Below are 6,937 nucleotides of genomic sequence, written 5' to 3'. Positions count from 1 at the left end.
CTCTAACAAAAAAGTTTTAGGTTTTACGAGATTATTTAGTATATACTTGAAAAGAAACTTTAAACATGTTTCTAATGCCGGAAATGCGTACTGGAGAAAATTTCGCTCTTTGTGTCAAGCTGTATTTTTTAATGATATTCAATGAAATATACGCTGCTTCAAAATGCACAAAAATCTACTCATAATAGAAGATGCGACGAACGAAATTGTATTAGCAAAGTTGCAACGAATTCACCGAATGACAATTCTGAAAGATCGTCTGCAATTCAAAATTTACTTTTCCTAAAGATATTTTGAATTGTAAATATTCTAAATATTACCAATTTTTACCTATCATATTTTGAATAAATATTAATTTACTTTATTTTATATAAATACATAAAGCATCTTTTTTTCTCTCTGTCCACGAATATGAACACTGTGAAAAAACTTAAATAAAAGCTTTATATTCTAAAAATATTATATAAAGCATTCATTTTTATTATAATTATTTTCTTCGTTACAATTTCATTTTATCTCTCTTTTTCTTTATTTTTAACTATTTATTTGTGAGCAATAAGTAAACTGGCAAATTTAATTATTTATAATATATTTGATGTTAAAAATTGATCAAATAACATCATTATTGTGTCATATCTTCATGATCTCTTTTAATTGCGTTTTCTGACCATTTTATCTGCATATAGAGCGCTTAGCAAAAAGAATAAAAAATACTATTTTTATTAGATTTGAAAATCACTATTTTTTGTGAGTATTACTATTATTTAGATATTTTTCTTTATCTTATTCTATCTGTGAGACCTTTCCCATTTTTTCGTTTATATGCCCGTGTGTTTAATTCCGTATCGATCTCACGTAATTGGTGTGTCTCGTAATTATTCTGTTGTACCGCAAGATACCAAACAGTGCTAATAAATAATGCGTCGATACAGTGAGCTCTATTTTATGAGCTCATTACTGTGCTTCCGCCGTACGTAATAAATCGGCGAAATGTTCGAACGTTTCCAGGATTAAATATCGGTTTACTCTAATAATTGTAATTTGTTCTAACCAATTCATCTTAAGAAGGGTGAATCACTCAAGGTGTTACATGCTAATATTTCTGAAACTGGACGAGATATGAAATTCTTATTTTCCAACGACTATTTGGTATCAAAACGGATGAAAAAATGAACTTCGTAATACGATATCCGCTTCGATATCAAACAGTCGCTGAAAAATAAGATTTTCCTATCTCGTTCAGTTTCAAAAGTATTAACATTTTTAGTGATTCACCTTGTATAATAGATCTATAGAATATTATCTGTCTATAACAACCTATCTTTGATATTCTTTTACAGTTTTATTTTATCTCGACTTAAAATAAAAGATAATTTGACTCACCGATACGATGCGCAGCAGCGGAGTTGTAACTACGTTGTAACCTGGTTGATCTGTAAAACACAAATAATATATCCAAATTACAGCAGTGCCAAAAATAATTAACATTTTAGGAAATAATTATTACTCGCGCGTGCATCGAAATTTTTATTCATTTTTCAACTTAAGAGCAATACGCACAATTTTCGAGAAAGTTTTTTCTCCAAGTGTATATTTTCATGAAACTTTATTTAATATATACGTATAAACGCAAAATTCTTTAGCTTTTACACAAGTAATCCAAGTTTCGAATATAACTATAAACAGTTATATATAAATACCTTTTACCCGGGAAATAATATTCAAATGCTTACCCCGTGGATGCTCCGCTGTCGCCCGATGCTTCCTAAGCCGCTTCCTCCTCTCAGGCTCCTCCGAGTTGTCGCTTGCTCGGCAGTCTCGGCACTCATACGTCACGCACTCGCGAAAACACGGTTATGTCAGCTTTGTCGGCCGCTCGCGGGCTCGCGCGCGATGGATATACAAAACGAATGAATCTCACAGCGTATCGATCCGAGACGCGCTACGAATTTACGCTACGCGGTTGATATGTTACAACACGGGATTAATCGCGACTGTAATTTGCTAATTAATCGCGTGCCAACGAGTGCCGACCGACGTGCCGACCCACTCACCCACTCAGCGACACGTTCCGTTAAGCCGTCGCTAGAAAAAAATCCAAATGGAGTAAGTTATACTACCGCGGCAATTCACGCGGTTGACGCCGCGCGATTCAGCGACTACGTATATGTAGTAGTGTATGTATACAATTAAAACGCGATGTTTCGTCTCTGGGTAATAGAAACTCGATATCGCGCGATGCGAAACGTTTATAACTCCCGAAAGTGTACAATCTGTATATTTTATCTCTCCAAACAGCGACGCTGTTATTCGGATACAGATATGTACATACCTTGCGTTTCGTGGCTCACGTTAGTCTCGTCAATTTCGTGTCGACGATGTTCGGCCATTTTCGGATCGAAAGTAATATGAAGTGACGCGCAGAGCACCGCAGCGAGCGATTCAAAAAGAAGGCTTTCTTTTTGAATCGCTCGATTCGGTGCTCTCCGCGTCACTTCGTACTTTTGATCCGAAGATGGCCGAACATCGTCGACACGAGAGTGAGAAGAGACGAGAGTGACGAGACCGAGCAACGGAGCAAGGTAGGATGTACACATCTATACCCGAATAACAGCGTCGCTGTTTGAAGAAACGGTCGTCGTCCACGATTATCGCAATCTACAATTACATATACCCTCGTGTGCGAATCGCGCGCGAGATATATACCTGTCTCGAGAAACGATCGCGTCGCCGCGACACGCTTGCGAGAGGATTAGGCGAGCGCACGGGTGGATAATGTGTTGATTACGTGACGCTTGAGTGAACGCGAGAACGTTCGCGGTCGCCGGTAGGTATCTTATCGCGAGCGCGTCTCGAGTGATAATGAGACGATACGCGCGGAGCCGGGAGCCGTTCGCGTCGGTTGCCCTATAACGAGTGAGTCGTAGGTCGCGGGCGACCTTGTGTACGTAACGCGCGCTGGGCTGGGGTGAGGGGGTGAGCGAGCACCGCCGCCGCGTCACGCCGCGCCGCGCGCTAGCCGAGCCGTTTCTTCGCGCGTCGCAAAATATTTACTACGCGCTTATGAAATAAACGCCCGCCGAGCTGCTGGTTCCGCGAATCAATCTCGACGATGGATTATTATCGTTATCGCTCTGCGTTTCGCGCCTCGTTTCGTGGGCTCGTTAAAGTGGCGCGTTAAAGAATCAACCGTGCAGGCCTTCTCTCTCGTCCGATACCTGCCCGCGGTATTCTTTCATTGCGATATATATTTCTCGTCGCTCGGAATTGAGTGTAGGTATGTGTCTTGCGTCGCGCGTTAAATACGCACATTGTCGTTCTCTTTCAAACTGAAAGCGCGGAATATTACACGAATCGATTCGAATCATCTAATTCTAATTGACGAAAAATCGTGGGACGTATATCGATTAATATAATTTTGTTTATTTCATGTGATTGCAGTTACTGGTCGGGATTATCGTATAAAGTGCCTTGTCTTCGTGAATAAGTGTTATATGAATGCAACGAAGGGATCTGAGGGGAGGAGGAGGCCTGGGAGGTATCTGGCGACGGCGGAGCAACCGTGAGGTAATTTATTACTTATATCTACATTATTTGTCACACCTGCGAAATTAATCGTTTATTTCAATAAATTTGAATTGTTTGAATAAGAAAAAGATTTTGGCTTATACATTTTTATAAAACCTTCTACACAATAATTTCTTCGGAAATTATACAACTATTTTGTTAAATTGACGATCGTTAAATGAATAAATGAGAGAGAAAAATTCTAATTGCGTAATAATTATCTTTATAAACATATATTATTTTATTATTTTATATAAATAATAATTATACTAACTATATTATATTATTTTATAATGATGCATTATTATGTTATTTTTAATATATATTACTTTGAATGTTATTATAAAATTTGAATTTTATTTTTTGTATTTTGCAGACCAACACAGTAACAGCATAATTACTCCACTGCTGCGCATCGTATTGGTGAGTGTCAATCAATTTTTATTTTAATCTGAAGTAATGTATGAATCTGTATTATATATAGTGCAGATCACAAATCCATTGTCTTGAAATGTATGATAACACAAATTAGCGCAAATATTTAATCCTATAATAAATATATCTTTTATTCATCGCACATATAAAATTGCTTACAGTTAAGAAAATTAGAAAAAAACTGACATATTATTGATTCATACTATATTAAACAACAGAATAAAGATTACACAAATTGTTTAAAATTTATAGAAAATTTAAATTTGTTAGTATAAATGAAAAAAAAAAGATAAAAAATATTTTACAATTATGCTTGAAAAAAAGTTAGAATAATTTTTGCAAAAAAAAATTATTTTTTATCTGATAAAAATATTTTACTCTTGAATATTTTACTCTTTATACGTTTTTTTTTTCAAAGAAAAAATTTCAAAAAAATGAGAACACCATGGAGGAATATGATGCATATTATTTTTTTCTCTGTATTAAATGCATTATAATTAATTAAAAAATGTTTTGAATTTAATGTATAGATAAATAGTGACAAATAATGAAGAAGAAATATAGGAATAAAATAAAAAAATGCTAAACACATTCCTGAAACATAAAGGTTTTATTTTCTTTATAGTTTATGTGGTAGAATAAAAAATAAATCGATGTTTATAGAAATAAGTGAAAGTCGTTAAAATACGAACTGATACAAGAAAGCAATTGTCAATTATTATCAGAGAATTTTTTGATGCATATACGTAAGCATAAATAAAAGAAAGACAGAAAATATTTTACAATTATACATAGTATGTTTTAATCAATTTTTGTTTTAAGAAAAACGGGTTAATGATTATTAATTACATTAATTTTTATAACATATTGATTAATATTTCACAGTCTATCTATCCATACTTATTTTGATACTTTAATTTTTTATTGCTTGATTTAAAGTGACGTGAATTGAATAAATATTTTGTTGTAAAATGAAAGAGCTTTTTATACAGATTGTTTTAGAATTGATCAGTCAGTTATATTATCTGTCAGTTATATATTACAATATTTAATATTGTAATAATTTTATGATAATGTATTATATTTGAAAATAATTTTAATATTTTATATAACATTCTATTATTATATTGCCTATTGGTAATATAACGTTAGAATATTTATATATATCGACATGAAAATTTATAAAGACGTATGTATGTTGTGAGAGAAATTCATAAAAAATGCATATTGACATTAATATTGATCATATGAGAAGCTCGTCGTTTTGGATTTTACGCCGTCTCTCATTGAGCCTCATTAACCATGATATTCTAAATTTTCGATCAGTTTTACTTATCGTAAGGTTATCATACCTTTTATGAGTTTGTGGTGCAGAGTTCAAAATATTTTTCTTGGTAATATAGATAGTTATATCTTATTGTTGAATATTTGTCAGTAAAATAATAAAGTAAACATATAAACAAATTCGATATTACCCGAGCAAGCACATCAGTTTTAAGTAGTCGAGTCTTTACATTCGGATTAAGTGTGTACATTTTTCTCCCAAATTTGAATGAAATTTTCGCGCATAATACTAAAGTGTAAAGTTATTTTTTGAAGGTGTATCTCAGCTTGAATGAAATGGTACTCACTTTGCCTGACACACTTTGTGACACTGAAAAATGTTGTTAAAGCAAAAGAAGATCAGGCAGTAACCACACATAAAATAAGTGCATCCAGCCGTGGATACTCTCTTTCTCGACTGTTGCACAAAATAGCGTCTCCATTCTTGCGACACTAACTGTTTTCTGTATTTCAAATGCTTTCACGAAGGTGTATAAACTGTTGAGGTATTATTTGTGGAAGCGTTGAAAGTCCGAAATGAAGATGCTTCTGTATCACACTTGGTAAGAAATGAACGTAAAGCTTTTTATAATTTTCATAAAAAATAGTTCTTAATAATTCACGCATATTTTTAAGAGACAATTCTGCCCACAAGCTTAATATACACAATATATAGAAATACAAAATTTTATTTTATAAAATCTACCTGCTTTTATATTAATAGTATTAAATCGATTATCCGTTATAACGTATGACATTCGTTTTATTTTTGAAATTATTATCTGTCCAGGTCATGATTAAATTTAACTGAGAACAGAATAAAGACGAAATTACTAGATTAAAAGAATATAGGAGACTTGAATGTAGAAATGTAAAAATTGTTAATATAACTATATAATCAATGTTTTACATAAAATTTATTTATTACCTACGTTTTTATATTTTACATTTTTATTTCGTGCATCAAACACAGACAATACATTAGATAGATAGAATTTATAAAAGGAGTTTTATATCTCCAATTTTTATTATTGTATTATTTTAATCCGATTTAGTATTTATTTATAAATAAGGATAATATAAAAATATTAACAATTAAATTATTCTATCATTTCAAGACAACATATATCTTTATAGAGAATATTTAATATTATAAATTAACTATTTTCTCTCTAAAAAAAAAAAGAAAGACAGATAAATAGATAGATAGAGAAAGAGGGGGTTAGTTAAAAATTAAATCTTTTCTCGCATAAAAATTCGATATCGTCATATGAATCGAGACCTTGAAGAAAAAAATTAAAAAAATTGCAGCGAGATATTTTTGGCACAGGAAATAGATATAAGAAGAATCAAGTCAATTATGATGAACAAAAGGCAAGATGACTTTCAAACGCATTTTGTAGTTTCTTTTCATCATTTCATCTTCCACGTCTTTCTCGATTCCATTATTCTATATAAAGTTCTTCGAACGTACAATACAATAGTAGTTGCTACTTGCATTTTTATTGTGAATGGAAGCTGAAACTATTTCACCATAACTCTATGTGTAAACACACATACAATATTTATATAACAATTGTGATAGTTCATAGACAAATTTTTAATCGTTTAG

The 6,937-nt window shown here is 32.3% G+C and overlaps 1 long non-coding RNA gene across 1 annotated transcript; it reads right to left on the bottom strand.

The window, feature by feature from the left end:
- Positions 1 to 1,382: 1,382 nt before the first annotated feature.
- On the bottom strand, positions 1,383 to 2,821 carry LOC112466121. Its single transcript, XR_003042105.1, has 3 exons — positions 2,707 to 2,821; positions 1,734 to 2,085; positions 1,383 to 1,433 (listed from the first exon to the last, which is right to left on the bottom strand). It is a non-coding gene; the product is annotated as an uncharacterized LOC112466121 (long non-coding RNA).
- Positions 2,822 to 6,937: the final 4,116 nt, after the last annotated feature.

The sequence above is a fragment of the Temnothorax curvispinosus genome, unplaced genomic scaffold (assembly GCF_003070985.1).
Source record: "Temnothorax curvispinosus isolate PA1 unplaced genomic scaffold, ASM307098v1 QBEX01015898.1, whole genome shotgun sequence".
Taxonomy (NCBI): Eukaryota; Metazoa; Arthropoda; class Insecta; order Hymenoptera; family Formicidae; genus Temnothorax; species Temnothorax curvispinosus.
This window is presented reverse-complemented; position numbering and strand designations above follow the sequence as displayed.